This window comes from Pongo abelii, chromosome 7, assembly GCF_028885655.2.
Source record: "Pongo abelii isolate AG06213 chromosome 7, NHGRI_mPonAbe1-v2.0_pri, whole genome shotgun sequence".
In the NCBI taxonomy this organism is placed as follows: domain Eukaryota; kingdom Metazoa; phylum Chordata; class Mammalia; order Primates; family Hominidae; genus Pongo; species Pongo abelii.
In genome coordinates this window covers 65,620,324-65,639,741 of record NC_071992.2, presented here as the reverse complement: position 1 = coordinate 65,639,741, position 19,418 = coordinate 65,620,324, and the positions used below count along the sequence as shown (strand labels likewise).

The window sequence follows — 19,418 nt, the reverse complement described above, 5'->3', positions numbered from 1 at the left end:
CAAAATTGACAAATGGGATCTAATTAAACTAAAGAGCTTCTGCACAGCAAAAGAAACTACCATCAGAGTGAACAGGCAACCTACAGAACGGGAGAAAATTTTTGCAATCTACTCATCTGACAAAGGGCTAATATCCAGAATCTACAATGAACTCAAACAAATTTACAAGAAAAAAACAAACAACCCCATCGAAAAGTGGGCAAAGGATATGAACAGACACTTCTCCAAAGAAGACATTTATGCAGCCAAAAGACACATGAAAAAATGCTCATCATCACTGGCCATCAGAGAAATGCAAATCAAAACCACAATGAGATACCATCTCACACCAGTTAGAATGGCGATCATTCAAAAGTCAGGAAACAACAGGTGCTGGAGAGGATATGGAGAAATAGGAACACTTTTACATTGTTGGTGGGACTGTAAACTAGTTCAACCATTGTGGAAGTCGGTGTGGCGATTCCTCAGGGATCTAGAACTAGAAATACCATTTGACCCAGCCATCCCATTACTGGGTATATACCCAAAGGATTATAAATCATGCTGCTATAAAGACACATGCACACGTATGTTTATTGCAGCACTATTCACAATAGCAAAGACTTGGAACCAACTCAAATGTCCAATAATGATAGACTGAATTAAGAAAATTTGGCATATATAAACCATGGAATACTATGCAGCCATAAAAAAGGATGAGTTCACGCCCTTTGTAGGGACATGGATGAAGCTGGAAACCATCATTCTCAGCAAACTATCGCAAGGACAAACAACCAGACACTGCATGTTCTCACTCATAGATGGGAATTGAACAATGAGAACACATGGACACAGGAAGGGGAACATCAGACACTGGAGCCTGTTGTGAGGTTGGGGGATGGGGAAGGGATAGCATTAGGAGATATACCTAATGTTAAATGATGAGCTAATGGGTACAGCACACCAATATGGCACATGTATACATATGTAACTAACCTGCACATTGTGCACATGTACCATAAAACTTAAAAGTATAATAAAATAAAAAAGAAAAAAAGAAAAAAAAGAAAAATCCTAAAAGCTGGAAATTTCAACATCAAACTCTTAAATAATTGGTAGAACAAGTGGACAGGAAGCTAGTAAAAATACACGAGACTTCAACATTACAACGAACTTGACTTAAGTGGCAATTATAAACATTCAATTAAAAACAGATGAACACATTCATCTAAATGTACATAAGCAACTCACCAAAATAGACCATACACAAAGCCATAGACAAATTTCAATTGATTGAGATTTTGTATATTAAAATGTGTATGGTCTAATCTCAGCCCAAAAGTTTTTTAAGTTGATAAGCAACTTCAGCAAAGTGTGAAGACAGAAAATCAATGTGCAAAAATCACACACATTCCTATATATTAACAACAGGCAAGCAAAGAGCCAAATCATGAATGAACTCCCGGAGTTCACAATTGCTATAAAGATAATAAAATACCTAAGAATACAGCTAACAAGGGAAGTGAAGGACCTCTTCAAGGAGAACTCCAAACCACTTCTCAAGCAAATCAGAGAGGACACAAACAAATGGAGAAATATTTCATGCTCATGGATAGGAAGAATCAATATCGTGAAAATGGCCATACTTTAGGTAGTATGGTCCAAAGCAATTTATAGATTCAACGCTATTCCCATTAAACTACAATTGTCATTCTTCACGGAATTAGAAAAAAAAAAACTATTTTAAAATTCATATGGCACCAAAAAAGAGCCCATATAGCCAAGACAATCCTAAGCACAAAGAACAATGCTGGAGCCATCAAGCTACCTGACTTCAAACTATACTACAAGGCTACAGTAACCAAAACAGCATGATACTTATACAAAAACAGATACACAGATCAATGGAACAGAATAGAGAATTCAAAAATCAGACCTCACATCTACAACCATCTGATCTTTGACAAACCTGACAAAAACAAGCAGTGCAGAAAGGATTCTGCATTTAATAAATGGTGCTGGGAGAACTGGCTAGCCATATGCAGAAAATTCCTCAAAGACCTGGAACCAGAAATACCATTTGACCCAGCAGTTCCATTACTGGGTATATACCCAAAGGAATATAAATCATTCTGTTATAAAGATAAATGCACATGTACTTTCATTGTAGCACTATTTCCAATAGCAAAGACATGAAATTAACTCAAATACCCATCAATGATAGACTGGATAAAGAAAATGCGGTACCTACGCCACTGAATACTAGGCAGCCATAAAAAGGAACGAGATCATGTCCCTTGCAGGGACATGGATGGAGCTGGAAGTCATTATCCTCAGCAAACTAATGCAGGAACAGAAAACCAAATACCACATATTCTCACTTATAAGTGGGAGCTGAACAGTGAGAACACGTGGACACAGAGAGGGGAACAACACACACTGGGGCCTGTTGAGGGAAGGTGGAGAGGGAGAGCATCAGGAAAAAGAGCTAATGCGTGCTGGGCTTAATACCTAGGTGACAGGTTGATAGGTGTAGCAAACTACCATGGCACATGTTTGTTTGTACCAAACCTGCATGTCCTGCGCGTGAACCCGGAGCTTAAAATAAAATAAAATAAAATAATAAAATAAATAAATATAAAATTTTAAATTAAAAAATGTATATAGTCTGTTGTACTTTATACTTTATACATTGTACTCTACTCAATAAAACAAAGTATATTCTCTGACCAAAATGCTACTAAATTGGCAATCAATTACAAAAAGATAATTGGAAAACAACAAATGTACAACAATTGTCAACTACACTCTTAAATATCTTCTGGGTGATATAACAAATCATAAAGTAAATTAGAAAATATCTTGAACTAAATGAGAATTAAAACATACATACACACATTTGTGGAATATAGCTAAAGCACCGATTAGATATAAAGTTATAAAGTAGATACTTACACTGGAAGAAAAGGTAGAATAAAAGAATTAAGCATTAACCTTAAGAAAAGAGTAAAATAAAAGAAAAATAAAAACCAAAGTAGCCAGACAAAAGAAAATAATAATGTAGAGAACATAGATTATTGACAAAGAAACAACATGTGAGAAAATTAATGCAACTCAAATGTGATTATTTAAAAAGATTAATATGTGAACTTCTACTTAGGCTGTTCAAGGAAAAAGTGAGAAATCACAAATTAGTAGTATCAAGAATGAAACAGAAATTATCACTACAGATTCTACAGAAAATAAAAGATAATGATTAACTATTATGAACAAATTTTATGTCATACATTCAGTAACTTAGAAGATATGGAGAAACTCCTATAAAGACAACAACTATCATAGACATTTAAAGAACAAATGCATTGTCTGATAATCTTACATTTTTAAAAAAATATATTATATATAAAAACCTTTCCATGATGTAAATTCCAGGCCCAGATGATTTCAGTATTGAATTCTACCCAATTTGAAGAAATAAATATTAATTCAAATTCTTCCAGAAAAGAGGAGCAACAATTTCCAAACTCACTTATTAGACTTTATAAATCCAGCATTAGCTTCATATCAAAAGCAGAAGAATATATAGTACAAGACAAAATGAAATAAGCAATATATTTTAAAATTATTAACAATTTTTAGTAAATTTTAATAATTTTTAGTAAATTAAATCAAACTATGTACAAGGAATGATAAATCATGATCAATTTGCAATCATTCTGAGAATACAAGATGTGTTTATTATTTAGTAATCACAATAAAGACCATATTACCTCACTAATCATATACACTTTCAATAAATATACCAAAACACATTTGACAAAATCAATATTCATTCATAATAACATGCTCAGAAACTAAAAGTAGCAGAAACTTTATTAATTTGACAAAAAGCATACATGAAATGCTGATAGCTTATTATATTTAAATGGTGAAATACTGAATACTTTCTCCCTAAAATCAGGAATAAAGTAGTTAGCTTTATATTTACAAGTTTTATTTAGCATGATACTGGTGGAATAACCAGTGCAATAGAGTCAGAAAAAGAAATAAAAACCATCACATTGGAAAGCAAGAAATAAAACTGCCTTTACTGGTAGATGGTGTGATTATCTCTGTAGAAAGTTCTACTAAATATACAAAAAAGGTATTCAACTAATAAGTGAGTTTAGCAGGACAGCAGTACATAAAATCCATGTACAATAATCAGGTGTATTTCTGTGTATTAGCAATAAATGATAAGATGTTTATACTTAAATATCCAGTTTACAATGCATTTACAATCATATCAAAACCTAAAAAATTTAGAAACAAGATTAAGCAAATAAGTGCAAATTTCATATAATAGAAACAACAATATTGGTTACAATTATTTAAAAGTCTGAAATAAATTAAGAGATGTTCCATGTTCACGAATTGTAGAACTTTATATTTTCAAGATGTCAATCTTCCCTTAGAAGGTCTGTAAATTCAATATAATTCTAATCAAAATGCCAACAAGCTTTTAAAAAATAACATGATGTTGAGTTTTTATGAAAAAGTAAAGGACCTAGAGTAGCTGAATTGAAAAAACAAAGCAAGTTTAGACGGCATTTATTTATTTATTTATTTATTTTATTAACAAACTGCAAGTCTTTATTAAACAAAGCAGTATGGTCCAGGCAAAGAGTCTAGAATTATACCTTCCCAGATAGGGTCAAGATTGTGTTGTTTTGTTTGAGTTTTTTTTTTTTTTTAACAAAAGTGTCAACACCATTCAATTTGGAACACAATAATATTTCAACAAATAGTGACGGAAAAAAATTGGATGTCCATATGTATAATAATGAACCTCAACCCTTACATTATTACAACATACGCTGAATGTAACTGGAAATACATCATTAACTTATGTTTAAGACATAAAACTATAAATGTTTAGAAGAAAACATGAGAGAAAATCTTTGGAATAATGGATTAAGCAAAGGTTTCTTAAATAAGAAACAAAAATCCCAAAACACAAAAGTAAAAAAAAAAAAGACAAACTAGACTTCATTAAATTTAGGTACTTTTTACATTCAAAAGACTCAGCTTAGAAAATATGTTTTGTTTGGCTATTCATTTTGGTTTCCTTTTTAATTATTTTAGAGACAGTATGGCTGTTCATATTTTTCAATCTCACAAATCTTCTCTTCTCTGCTAAATACACCCCACTCATTTTCACAACTTCAAGTTATCTGCTGTTCCTCTAGATTAAGGATTGGCAAACATTATTTTTTTCTGTAAGGGTCCAAATATAAATATTTTACACTTTGTGAGTCATATAGTATTGTCACTACTACTCAACTCTACCACTGTAGCACAAAAATGTCCTTAGACTATAGGTAAATGAATAAGCATGACTGCATTTCAATACAACTTTGTTTACAAAAGCAGACGATTTGACCAAGAGCTGTAGTTTGACAATCCTGCTTAAAACCAGTACTATCCTGTAGAAATATAATGTGAGCCATAAATGCAAGTTACATAGTCATTTGAAGTCTCCTACCTGCCACTTAGAAAGTTTTAAAATGACATTAAGTTTAATAATACATTTTACTTGACCCAAATATAAAAATGTTATTTAACATTTAATCAATGCATAACTTTATTAAATATTTTTTACATCTTGGTTCCATCCTGATGTTCAAGTTCCATTGTATATTTTTCATTATACCACATCTCAGTTCAGACTAGACAGATTTCAAATGCTTAGTAGCCACATGCAGATAATGACTATTGGACAGCACAGCTGTCAGTATTTGAGCTTGCCACCAAACAGAAATGCTAAGCTTCCTGAAGGAATCTGTAGACATTCCAAAGGAGAATTCAGGTAAATGTATTATCTTATTACTGGTTCTTGTTTGTTTTCCCCCTAAGATTATTATATTGCAGCACAAATGAAGAATAAACCATTAGATTTTATTGGTGTTTATTTGACTGTGCTAACATTCTAGATTCAGTGTTAATCTTTGTGTTAAATAACTTTTATGCCACTGATTTATCGTCTGATTTTCTGCTAACAGATACTTTTATCAGGGTAAATCCTCTTCTTTCCTTTATTTCTACATCCTGAAATTGGAGTTATATATATAGTACATTATGATATAGTATTTTGGGAAAATGCACAGAGATCATGGTGCTCAAACTGAAAATAAGACAGTGATGGGGTACTGATTTTTAAAATGTAAGTGAGATAATATATTTGGCTAGAGCAGTTATATTTAGTTTTATGTAGAGTAGCAACACAAAACGGAAATAATTTGAAGTCATGTTTTTTCTAATTAGGAGTTGTGACAGCTTTATTACTTTCAGTTTGAGGCATTTCAAACTCAACTTTATAAGAGTGACAAGAAGACTTAAATAACCTCTATGGAAAAAGGTTAATGAAACCATCTGTATGGTGCAGGGGAAGTTGAAGGTAAATTAAATTGTATTCAAGAGTATTGTATTAATGGGGTGGAGTGGGGTGTGGATTACCCTCTATTTTCACTAAGGATAGAACTTAAGAAAATTAGTTTAATCTGTAATAGAAGTAATTTAGCCTAGATATTACAAAGAAACACTTTCAGCATGAGGGTTGCCGAAAAAAATGCTACCATGGGAGTTCTTGGTATTTATTTTCTCAAAAATGTATGTTTTCAATGAAAGTGTAAACACATAATAATTTGGGAGAATTACTGAGATATAACTTTTCCCTAAAGTACAAGGGAATAATAGAGAAACAGTAGTGGTTCTTTCGTTCCTTTAATTTTCTGTTCACTTTGAGATATAAGCATTAGTTTAAAATGTAAAAAAAAAAAAAAAGCAGTCAAAGAGATGCGCTAGAAGAGCTAAGGACACTGCACTGTGGTGCGTGGAGCACGCCCTCTTGGTCAAGTGCAGAGCCTGAGATTGTCTCCATGTTCTTAAGAGCTGCTTTGTATGCCACAGATCATAAAGAAAGGCAAAATCAAATTCAGAAAGTCAGACTGATTAAAAGAAAAACTTGTTTTATTATTATCTTTTAATATATGCACTTGTGATAGAAAACTTAAAATCTACATTTTCTCTGCCTACAATTTTTAATTTTTTAAATAAATATTATAATTTTCAGGCTGTTATATATATATTAATAACAAATAGCAAGAATCACCCCAAAAATCTCAATTCTTCAATTCTTTTTTTTTTTTACAATGAAAGAATGGATAGTTTGTTTTCAGCTTTCAAGAAAATTTTATTTTTAATCTGGGTATCAGTTTTTTTTTATTCAACAAGTTAATAAACCCTTTAATTCGCTAATTATTTTATCTTTCTTCATATGATTTTTTAATTTTTCTACAAATATTATGAGTGACCACCTTTTAACTTTAAGTAAGTTAACATTATTTATCTTTTGTGGGAAGCTGTAGAAAATATAGGTGGTGATAGCCATGTAGCTACCTTTGGTAACTGGGATTGGGTGTGAGGGTACATGGCTTATGAGACTGTGGAAGTGGGGTTAAGTCAGTATAACTCATCTAGATACATTCTTGGTTAGTCTGCTTTTCCTCAACCTAATTATACTCCTCAACTTCAGAATTATTGCTTGAATGATATATTGTGATGTATTAATTAGATTATACTTCATACTAGTGTTATAAGTGGATTGCATGTCACAATTACAGTACTGAAATATTCTGGGTTGTCTTAGTATTTAATTTTACCAGTGGGTTTTAAACCTTCTGGTGTGTCCTTTTTGTACATTTTTTTTTATTCTTTCAGATTGAAGAACTCCCTTTAGCATTTCTTGTAAGTTGGATCTGGTGATGGTGAATTCCCTTTCCTTCATAGTTGAAAGATAGCTTTGGTGGATGAAGTATTTTTGAATGGCATTTTTTTTTTCTTTCAGCACTTTGAAAATGTCATTTCATTCCCTCTTGGCATCTGTTGAGAAGTGTGGTGCATGGTGTGCGCTGAGAAATCTGTTGCCAGATGAATTGGAGTTCCTTTATAGGTCATTTTCTTCTTTTCTCTTGCTGCTTCTAGGATCTGCTCTTTGTTCTTGCCCTTTGAGAGTCTGATTATTATATGCCTTGGGGAAGTCTTATTTGGGTCATGTCTGTTTGGTGTTCTCTAGCCTTCCTGTTCCTAGTATCTTTTTCAAGTTTTGGGAAGTTTTCTGTTATTATTTCTTTAATTAAGCTTTCTACCCTTGCTCCTCTTCAACTCTCTTGAACACCAATAATTCTTATGTTTGGTCTCTTCAGGTAATTATAAGTGATCTTTATGCTTCTTCATTTTTTTTCTCTATTGACTGTGTAATTTCAAATTGACTATCTTTAAGATCATCGATATTTTCCTCTGCTTAATATATTCTGCTTTTGAGAGCCTCTAATGAATTTTTCAGTTCAACAAATATATTTCTTAGTTCTAAAATTTGTTTGTTTTTATTATTTCAATCTCTTTGTTAAATTTCCCTAATGAATTTTTAAATTGCTTTTGCATGTTATCTTAGAGACCACTGTTTCCTTTAAACTGCTATTTTGAATTATTGGTCAAGGCGCTCACATATTGCTGACTCATTATTGTCAACCACTGGTTCCTCACTTTATCTGTTTGGGGATGTTATGGTTTCCTGTTTGCTCTTGTTTCTTGTGAATGTTGTCTGTCTTTGCATTGAATAATTACTTTTGTATTGCAGTTTTCTCTGTCTGGCTTTTTAAAAATGTTTATGTTTGCTGAGAGATTCTTCATAATTTACCTTCTTACTTTCTTATATGTTTTTTTCTCTAGGTCACCTGCCTCTTTTTCAGTACAAGATGGCACTAAAAGCCCAGGTTTGTCTCTGCTTTAGCAAACAATCAAAGCAGAAGGGATGGGGGAGTTCCCAAAGAGGTTATCCCAGGATGATGGAAGGGCTGGCTAGGGGTTTATGACTAGGGAATCTGTGTAATTTACCTCCTATAGCATGGTGATGCTGAACACCCACAATGATTTGATGTCTATTTTGGCTGAGTTATGGAACAGAGTTTTCAAGGCTGGGGATAATAGTTTCACTTCTCCCCTTTGTCTCTAACTGTTCTCAGGCTTATGTCCTCATTCCTGTACTCACAATGTTTGTCATGGGTGAGGCATGGACAGATCTGCCAAAAAAACCCAAGATGGTGGGGAAACTGGTTGTCCACCTCGATCTCACTTTTTCCAGTGTAGAAACCATGAGTCAGGGTAATTTTTCCATGTGCTTGGTGCTGGGCCAGCTGCAGGGAGATGTATTGTGAATAAAAAAATACAATTCTTTTTAATATGCTCAAAGTATTTTTTTGTTGTTGTTGTCCTTCTCTGTAGTCCCAGGAACTGATTCATCCTCATATTTGAGCCCTGGGATAGTGCTGCTGAAAATTTTTATGCTATATATTTGGTTTTGGTTTTCTGTAGATGGTGAGTGAAGTCAGCCTACACTTATGCTGCCATTTTGGAACCAGAAATCAAGATTATACTTCATAATATCTACTTTCAGAAAGCATAAAAATAGCAAAAGCCACTGATCTAAATTATCTTACTCTCATTCCCTCAGCTTGAAATTGTAGCCAATTTGTCCCCATCACTAAAAATTTCCTTTGACAACGGGTTTTCCCGCTACCATTCTATAGACATTTAGAATTCCTTCATGATACCACCTAGGCTTAAAATATGTAAAATGTATATATGTATAATTCTTACTTAACTCATTACGTTTGAATTTCTAACAATCCTCATCTTGATCATTTGTAAGCTTTTCATAGGATTCACCCCTTTCTGGGTCTCCATGGCATCATTTGCTCCTAAACTATATTCTTTCTCTCCAACTACATTATTTCATTCATTTTTACAGGATCCTTTAATCGCTGCATGCTCGTCAAGTGCTTCCCCTTTTACTACTCTGAGCATAAAACAATTTTGTTCATGCTGAGTCTCCAATTACCACATGTGGTTGATGGCTTTCATATCTGTATCACCCACTCATCAATATTTATTATTTCCTAATTCGTATAAGATATTGCTTATAGGCTCTTCAGATGTAATAGCCAATCTTTGCCTGAACCCAATACCTGGGAATTATATTCCAATCTCATAGTCATTAGTAACATCCAAATAATACCAGTCATCAGTAGTATTCTAACTCTTTGGTGTCTCTTAGACCACCAAAAAAATTCCGGCGTCATTGAAAAAGGATAGAAGGTGGAAAATGCCTTATTAAGGAATAGGCCTATGTCCACTTTAGGCTAATCTTATTATCCACAGTGATTCATATGTTCTCACAAAGAACATTTAGGCTTCCACAAAGACAAAATAGTAATCCAAATCACAAAACTTCGTATTACAGAAATTACAAATTTTACTTACCTTTCCCTGTATCTAACATTGCCCAAGAGACACTTTATTATTCTGCAATGTTTCCCTGAAAATATCAAGTACTCTCGTGTCTCCAAGTTCTTGCAAACAATGTTTCTTTTGCCTAGAATGCTCATAATCATTTTTTATTCTCCTTGAAAAACTCCTACTCACCCTCCAAGTCTTGATTTTTTAAGATTTTTGGATAATTTCTCTAGCCTTTCTTGTCTGTTTATCTACGTACCCAATAAACTTGTAAACCGCTGCAAATACCTGACCTTAAGCCTGAGAGCAACAGTCATTGGAGAGTTTGCAACAGGAAAATGAGAGATCAGATTTCACAGTATCCACACTGAATTATATGTGGAAAATATATTGGTAGAAATAATGCTGAGCCTGGAAACATATTGTTTTGGAGGCTGTCACAATAAATTGAGAGATGATGGTAATTTAGATGAAAAAAGTGGCTAGATTGGAGAGAAGTTTAAAAGCGGACTTTCCATTTCATGAGACTTAAGTGAACATCAGGGGTAGGTAATAAAAAGAATCAAAATAAATATAGACTTCCAACTTAATACTCTGCACAGCCTGTGTTTTTAGAATAAACATATAAATTCACAGTGAAACCATTCATGTTGGAATTGGCTCATTCCACATTCACTGAGGAGTCCACAGATGGATAACTCAGTGTCTTTTTACAGAATGGCTTCACCTACTGTTCCTCAGAACTTTCAGTACCACAGTACTTCATCTTTGGAGAAATAGTGCTTCTGGCAGTCCTGACATGTAAAGACCCTGAAAGCTTATCAACATCTTAGAATATTTCCTACTGTCAACAACAAATTTGTGTATTCTCTCCTATTGAGATAACACCTCACTGCCCAGAGGAAGACATTTTTACACAATTAAGGGATAATAGGTGTTAAGAATTGACAAACTACCTTTGGCTGTATTGTTGTTGTTATCAATAATGCCATTAGTTTTAATAGTACGTGATATATAGCTTTTAAGACCCTCCATAAGAACTAGAATCTTTTCTGGAAAAGAAATAGGCAAGTTTCTGATGTTTTTGGACAGTATTTTCTTTCTCCCCCACTCTCAGCATTGTTACTTTAATAATTAAAATTTCAAAAACCTAAATACAGGCTTACCTCATTTTATTGCTCTTTGCTTTATTACACTTTGCAGATATTGCATTTTTTGACAAATTGATGGTTGTGGCAACCCTCAGTGTGTCCAGATGTGTCCAGCACATCTAGTGGCACCACTTTTCCAATAGCATGTGCTCATTCTAGTTATCAGTGTCACATTTTGGTAATTCTCACAACGTTTTAAACTTTTTATTAGTATGTCTGTTATGGTGATCTGTGACCAGTGATCTTTGACGTAACTACTGTAATTGTTTTGGGCACCATGCACCACGCACCACGCCCATATAAGATGGTGAACTTGATTGACAGATGCATGTGTTCTGACTGCTCCACCTACTGACTGGTTTGCCCATCTGTCTCCCTACCCTCAGGCCTTCCTGTTCCCTGACACACAACAATATTGAAATGAGGCCCGTTGATAACCCTACATTTGTCTCTAAGTGTTCAAGTTGAAGGAAGAGTCCCACATCTGTCACTTTAAATAAAAAGCTAGAAATGATTATGCTTAATGAGGAAGGTATGTTGAAAGCTGAGACAGGCTGAGAGCTAGGCCTCTTGGACCAAAGAGTTAACTAAGTTGTGAATGCAAAGGGGGAGGTCTTGCATGAAATTTAAAGTGCTATTCCAGTGAACACACGAATGATTAGAAAGCAAAAAGCCTTACTGCTGATATGGAGACATTTTGGTGGTCTAGATAGAAGATAAACCAGACACAAAATTCCCTTAAGCCAAAGCCTATCTCAGAGCAAGGCTCTAACTCTCTTCAATTCTACAAGGCTAAGAAAGGTGAGAAAGCTGGAGAATTAAAGTTTTTATTGAGCTGAAGTTGGTTCATAATGTAGAAGGAAAGAAGTAATCTCCACAACACAAAGGTGCAAGGTGAAGCAGCAAGTGCTGGTATAGAACTGCAGCAAGTTATCCAGAAGATGCAGCTAAGATCACCGATGAAGGTGGCAACACTAAACAACAGATTTTCCATGTAGATGAAGCAGTCTTTTATTGGAGGAAGATGCCATCTAGGACTTTCATAGCTAAAGAGAAGGCAATACCTGACTTCAAAGCTTCAAAGAACAGTCTGATTATCTTGTTAGGAGCTAATGTAGCTGGTGACTTGAGGTTGATGCCAATGCTCATTTATCATTCTGAAAATCCTAGGGCTTTTAAGCATTATTCTAAAGCTACTCTGCTTGTGTTCTATAAATAGAATGACTAACATCACACCTGTTTACAGCATTCTCAGAAAAAATATATTTATTTTGAAATATTACTGCTCACTGAAAATTCCCTTGGTTGTCCAAGGACTCTGATGGACATGTACAAGGAGATTAATGCTTTTTCATATTTGTTGACATAGTATCCATTTGCAGCCATGGATCAAGGAGTAATTTTGACTTTCAAGTCTTATTATTTAAGAAATATATTTTGTATGATGATATCTGCCAGAGATACTGATGCCTCTGATGGATACGGATAAAGTTAATTGAATACCCTCTGGAAAAAAATTCACCATCCTAGATGCAAATGGAGGATTCAAGACTTCAGTGGAGGTAATAACTGCAGATGCAGTGGAAATAGCAAGAGAACTGGAAATAGAAGTGAAGCCTCAAGATGCCACTGAATTGCTGCAATCTCAAGATAAAACTTTAACAAATGAGAAATTGCTTTTTGTGGACAAGCAAAGAAAGTGTGTTATTAGATGGAATCTACTCCTGGTGAAGATGCTGTAAATGTTACTGAAATGACAACAAAGGATTTACAATATGACATGAACTTAGTGGATAAAGCAGTGGCAGGGTTTGAAAGAGTTGATTCCAATTTTGAAAGAAGTTATACTATGGATAAAATGCTATCAAACAGCATCACATGCCTTAGAGAAATTTTTTATGAAAGCAAGAGTCAACTAGTAAAGCAAACTTCATTGTTGTGTTATTTAAAGAAATTGCCACAGCCACCTCAGCCTTCAGCAACTGCCACTCTGATCAGTCGAAAGCCATCAACATTGAAGCAACACCCTCCTCCAGCAAAAAGTTTAGTCTCATTGGAGGCCCACATGATTATTAGCATTTTTTAACATTAAAGTCTTTTTAAACTAAGGCCTACATATTGTTTTAGACATAATGCTATTGCACTTAATAAGCTACAGTATAGTGTAAACATAACTTTCATATGCAGTGGCAAACCAAAGAAAATGCCCGTGAGTCACTTAATTTACTTCATTGCAATGATCTGGAACTCAACTAGCAGTTTTCTCCAAGGTATGCTCATACTTAAAGATTAATTTTAAAAACTACTATCTTATCACCACCCAGTAGGAATAAATGCTCGTTTTTCATCAAAATCTCTAATTCAAGCAACATATTATGAATAATAAAGTTGGTACAGCAATTGCTTTCCTTCCATCCTATTTCTATTTTTTTCTTCCTAAAGGTAAACACTCTTACAGATTTTTTGAGCATTCTTTACTTTTACCATATGAGAATTTGCATTTAGATCTGCCAAGTGTCTGAGAGCTTCATACTCTCAGACTCCCTCTGATGAACTTCATGCAATGTGTTTCTCAGAATGACCAGGGTAAGGAGTACCCAGCTTACCCATCCATGAAACCATGGCACTTCACAGGCACAAAAGTCAACACTTCTCAGGCCATGATGTCTTCCTTTACTGTTTATCCCCTAATCTGCTTGCTGCCCACTTTCCTGGTTTGGAGTAGGAGTAAAACAAACCGAAACTGGCTCACACTGACTCTGAAATGTAACCATTAGGGTCCCAGCATAAGGTGTCAGTGTTTCCTCAATTACATTCCTCACTGAGCAGTATCTCAGCCTTTATTTCTGTCCTTGGGCCTCCTGAGCTTGCTAAAAGTAAGCCCTTGGCCTATCTCCAGCCCCCCCAAAAAACGACCTTTAGTGCTCTGCTGACCTTTTGTGCTCTCTACCATGAATACGCAAACATCATGGCCTTTCCCCTCCTTATTTTATCTGGCAGTTTTAGTTGTTCTCAGTGGCAGTGTTGGTACAAAGTACCTATAATGCCATTACCAGAAGGAGTAAGTCTGTAATTTCCCTCACCTTCAAGGTGTCCTACACATTGCACAGGTAAGTAATTATAAAGTGTGGTGACAGAAGAAAATCAGGGCTCTGTAATAATAATAATTGTGTTGATGGAAGTGACCTGGCTGATGTAATAGCAAAAGTGGCGGCAATTTATCGTTACCAGGGAATACTTTTTAAAAAGTTCTTTCTAGTAAAAGTCTCCTCTGGCATGTCCAACATCACCGTTCAGAAAATATTCCCTGTACAATCTTACATCATGTTTACACCTGTATTTGGGTTCTCTAGAGGGACAGAAATAATGGAATATATATATATATATATATAAAATTATTATTTCATTGCATATAATATATATAATTCATATATATATAATTCATATATATAATTCATATATATAATTCATATATATATAAAATTCATATATATATAATTCATATATATAAAATTCATATATATATAATTCATATATATAAAATTCATATATATATAATTCATGTATATACATATGTGGATATATATATATATGCAGGCTGAGGAGCAAGGAGAGCCAGTCCGAGTTCCAAAACTGAAGAACTTGGAGTCTGATGTTCTAGGGCAGGAAGCATCCAGCATAGGAGAAAGATGTAGGCTGGGAGGCTAGGCCAGTCTCTCTTCACATTTTTCTACCTGCTTATATTCTAGCAGAGCTAGCAGCTGATTAGATTGTGCCCACCCACATTAAGGGTAGGTCTGCCTTTCCCAGCCCACTGACTCAAATGTTAATCTCCTTTGGTAACATGCCCACAGACACATCCAGGGTCAATACTTGGTATCCTTCAATCCAATCAAGTTAACACTCAGTATTAACCATCACAACACCAAATTTTATTTGGTATTTCAAAGGCAGCTGCCTGTGAGACAAAAGCACTGTTTCTCACCTCATTTAGTAGCCCAACATACAGCACATCGAATTGAAGTGGAATGATTCAGAAATAGACAAACTTAATTGGTGTGCTCTGACAGGTTCTACTTTGACTTTGCATAATTTGCACAGCAGCCCTGTTTGTCAAGTCTATCATGAAGACTAGCTCAAAAAGACAAAAAGAGACTGGGATCAAGACAGTCAACTAGACACAGATAGTATATCCCTTCTCCAGGAGAAGAGCCAGAATAGTATGTAGACGCTCACATTTCAAACAGATTAACAAGAAACAAATGCTTGGATTTGGCAGAGAAGATATGGAAATGCCGGAATTAAAGAGAGGGTTCAGAGCAGCTTGCCCAGCTAGGAACTTTCTGAGAGCCAAGCGCAGCTTCTGGATGCAGGAAAGCAGTAAGAGAGAAATCCCAGAGCTCTGAAGTGGGCCTTAATGATTTTGGCTATGGGAGAAACTCTTGATGACTAGAGTCTCATGTCTGACATAAGGAGCTGTCTAAGGTTTTCACAGAGATGTTGGTGCAGTAAGGGAATCAACAAAGAATCCTACAGTCACCGAAGCCTGGAGCAGCTGCAGCTGGGAGGCATTTTGAGAGCCCAAATACCAGGAATCTACAGATCCAGCTGCAGCTGCTGCCCTGCTGGAGGGGGGAAGAGGAGAGAATGGGTGCACTCATGCACCCCTGGATGAGTACTTACTACATACAGTGCTATGAGCTGCTGTTGAGACTGAGATGAGAGTGGATTGCACTCCCTACAGTTTCTTGCCCACGCTGCTTGCCTGGGTGGTGCCCCATCCTTTATAGCCCCAGGCCAAGGTCTATTTTGAGTTTAATTCTAGGCTGAGCTCCACACTTGGCTTGAGTTTGGGCTGATATGACTGTAGCCAATGTCCAGCCAAGAGCCCACAGAGAAATCAGGCCATCCCATGTATACCTAGGAAATACACTCTTCCCTGCAACAGGCTGCTGTGAGATGGAGACCCAATCAAAGTCCACTCTTCATAGCTTCTTGCCCACACTACTTGTTGAAGTGATGCCCCACCTTTCTGGGTTACAAGCCTAAGGTATCATTTTGAAAGTTTAATGCTGAGCTGCATATCATACTCTGCCTGAGCTTGGGCTGAAATGGCCACAGCTGCTGCCCAGCCAAGGAGAGGCAGGGAAGCCAGGCTCTCCTACACCTACCTAGAACAATACCCAGTGTGCTACTAGGGGCTGCTGTGAGACTGAGACTCGAGTGGACTGCACTCTTCACAGCTTGCTGCTCACATTGCTTGCCTGAGAGGGGTTCCACCCTCTCTGGTTACAAGCCCACAGCTGGCAAGGCACCATTTGGAGAGTTTAGAAACATTGCTAACCTGGTGACCACAGCTGGCATTGCAGTCTTAGGCCATAGATTCGGGTGCTTACTCTGGGACAGGGAAAAGACCCCCACAGCCAGAACTGAGTGTCAAGTGTGGAAAGTGCCCCAGTAGTAGGCAGTGGAATTGGGATCTCTCCCATCTCAGTACTGGAGTGGAAGGAGAGTTCCTGATGCTGAGGTTTATTCCAGGCAGTAAGACATGCAGCCAGGGACAGCTTTATGCACCTACGCCTTCTCCTTTGATCAATTAGGGGACAGTACCACACCAGCTATGAGGAGTGGGAGGGAGGCAAACCCTACTCTGTTGGAGATATAACTCTTGGAACAGACCACCCCTAAGGGAGGCAGGAGTACAATCTGCCAAAGCCCATCTCAGGTCAAAGGAAATGCAAGCACAGCACCAGCAGCTAAAGACAGCACCACCAAAGCCCAGTAATAACTGTGGAGTAGGAGTCACCTCTGACCCCCACAAATCCCCTCATAGTGCACTGTCGCAGATTCAGCTGCAGCTCCTCTTGTCAGGGCTCAGGAAACATGGGGTGAAAGAGTTCCCTTTTGGGCTTCTCCAGTGGCTCCACCCTGAAAGAAGGCAAATGCTTTCTGAGGCAGGGCACTTTTTATGCTTCTTCATTGCCTCCGCACCCACCCCTACCCGTTGGCTCTTACTGTGAAGCGCTGTCTACCACAGTGCAGCCTGAATTACACAAACAAGCAAATCACATTGCTACAACAGGTAATGTCTGAGAACGCCACTGCACAAGTCTAACTGCAACCGTGGAATCTACACAGAACCTAAGCACCCTGCAAGCACTGAGAAATGAAGCTAATCAATCATATACAATATATACCACCGTCACATGCCCAAGAAAAAAAGCATAAAAAATCAAGAAGCCCCATCCAAACAATAATGAATTTTTAAAAACCGCTTGGCTCTTTCAGATGAGAAGAAACCTGTGCAAAGAACTCAGACACTACAAAAAGCTAGAGCGTTTTGTCACCCTTGAAGGCTTCCACTAGATCCCGTTTAATAGATTCTAACCAGAATGAAATGACTGAAATGACAGATACAGAATTCAGAATATGAATGGCAAAGAAACTCAAGGAGATCCAAGAGAAATTTGAAAATCAAAACAAAGAAGCCAGAAAAAATGATCCAGAAGCTAGGAAAAAAAATGAAAGATGACATAGCTATATCAAGAAATAACCAAACAGAAGTTCTGGAATTGAAAAATTCATTTCAGGAATTTCAAAATACAGTTGGATGACTTAACAGCAGAGTAGACTAAGCAGAAGAACTCAAAGGCCGGTCCTTCAAAATGACCAAGGCAGAAAAAAATAAAAAGAATTTTTAAACATGAACAAAACCTTCAAGAAATATGGGATTATGTAAAGTTGATAAAATCAATGACTTGCTGGCATTCTTGAGAGAGAAGACAAATAAGAGAAACTGGAAAACATACTTGAGGAAATAATTCAGGAAAATTTTCTGAAACTTGCTAGAGAGGACACCATGCAGGTAAAAGAAATCCAAAGAACTTGAGTGAGATACTATACAAGATGATCATCTCAAAGGCACATAATGATTAGACTATCTATGGTCAATGCAAAGAAAAAAATCGAAAGGCAGCTAGAGAAAAGGGTAATGTTACCTATAAAGGGAAGATTGTCACACTAACAGAATTCTTAGAAAAACTTACAAGCCAGAAGAGACTGGTGGCCCATTTTAACATTCTTAAAGAAAAGATATGCCAGCTAAGAATTTGATATCCCACCAAATTAAGCTTTATAAACAAAAGAGAAATAAAGTATATCTCAGGGAAACAATTGCTAAGGGAATTTATCACTAACAGACTGGCTCTATAAGAGATACTTAAGGGAGTTCTTTTTTGTTTGTTCATCTGATTTGACACTGTTGCAGAATGTCTTCCAATTGCCAGATCTGGAGCAAGCTGGGAATGGAATGAATGCCTCTGCTTTCATGAAGGTTTGCTTTCCCTTCCTTCTGAAGGTGGCAGAATACTGGGCACTCTCCAGACACAATCCCAGGAGATTAAGAGTTCTAAACATGGAAATGAAAGAACAGTACTAGTACTTGCTACCATAAAAGCACATGCAAGCACATAGCCCAGAGACCCTGTAAAGCAACTACACCATCAAGACTACAAAACACACAGCTAACAACACCATGACAGAAATAAATCCTGACATGTTAATATTGATCTTGAATATAAATGGCCCAAACACTCCACTTAACAGACACAGAGTGGCAAATTGTATTTAGAAAACAAGACCCATTCTTCTGCTATCTTCAAGAGATCCATCTCACATGTAATAATACCCAAAGGCTCAAAGTAGAGAGATGGAAATGGAAAACGATTTACTTTTGTTTTCCATAGCAGACAAATGGAAAACAAAAAAGAGCAGGGGTCACTATTATTCTATCAGATAAAATAGGATTTAAACCAACAACAGTAAAAAAAGGACAAATAAGGGCATTACATGATGATACAGGGTTCAATTCAAGAAGACCTAACTCTCCTGAATATTTACACACCTAACATCAAAGCACACAGATTCATAAAACAATTATCTCTGGACAAAAGACTT

The 19,418-nt window shown here is 36.1% G+C and overlaps 1 non-coding gene across 1 annotated transcript; it reads right to left on the bottom strand.

The window, feature by feature from the left end:
- Positions 1 to 18,718: 18,718 nt before the first annotated feature.
- Positions 18,719 to 18,863, bottom strand: LOC112134801 (small nucleolar RNA SNORA7). The gene has a single exon (XR_002916152.1). It is a non-coding gene; the product is annotated as a small nucleolar RNA SNORA7 (small nucleolar RNA).
- Between the last annotated feature and the right edge of the window lie 555 nt (positions 18,864 to 19,418).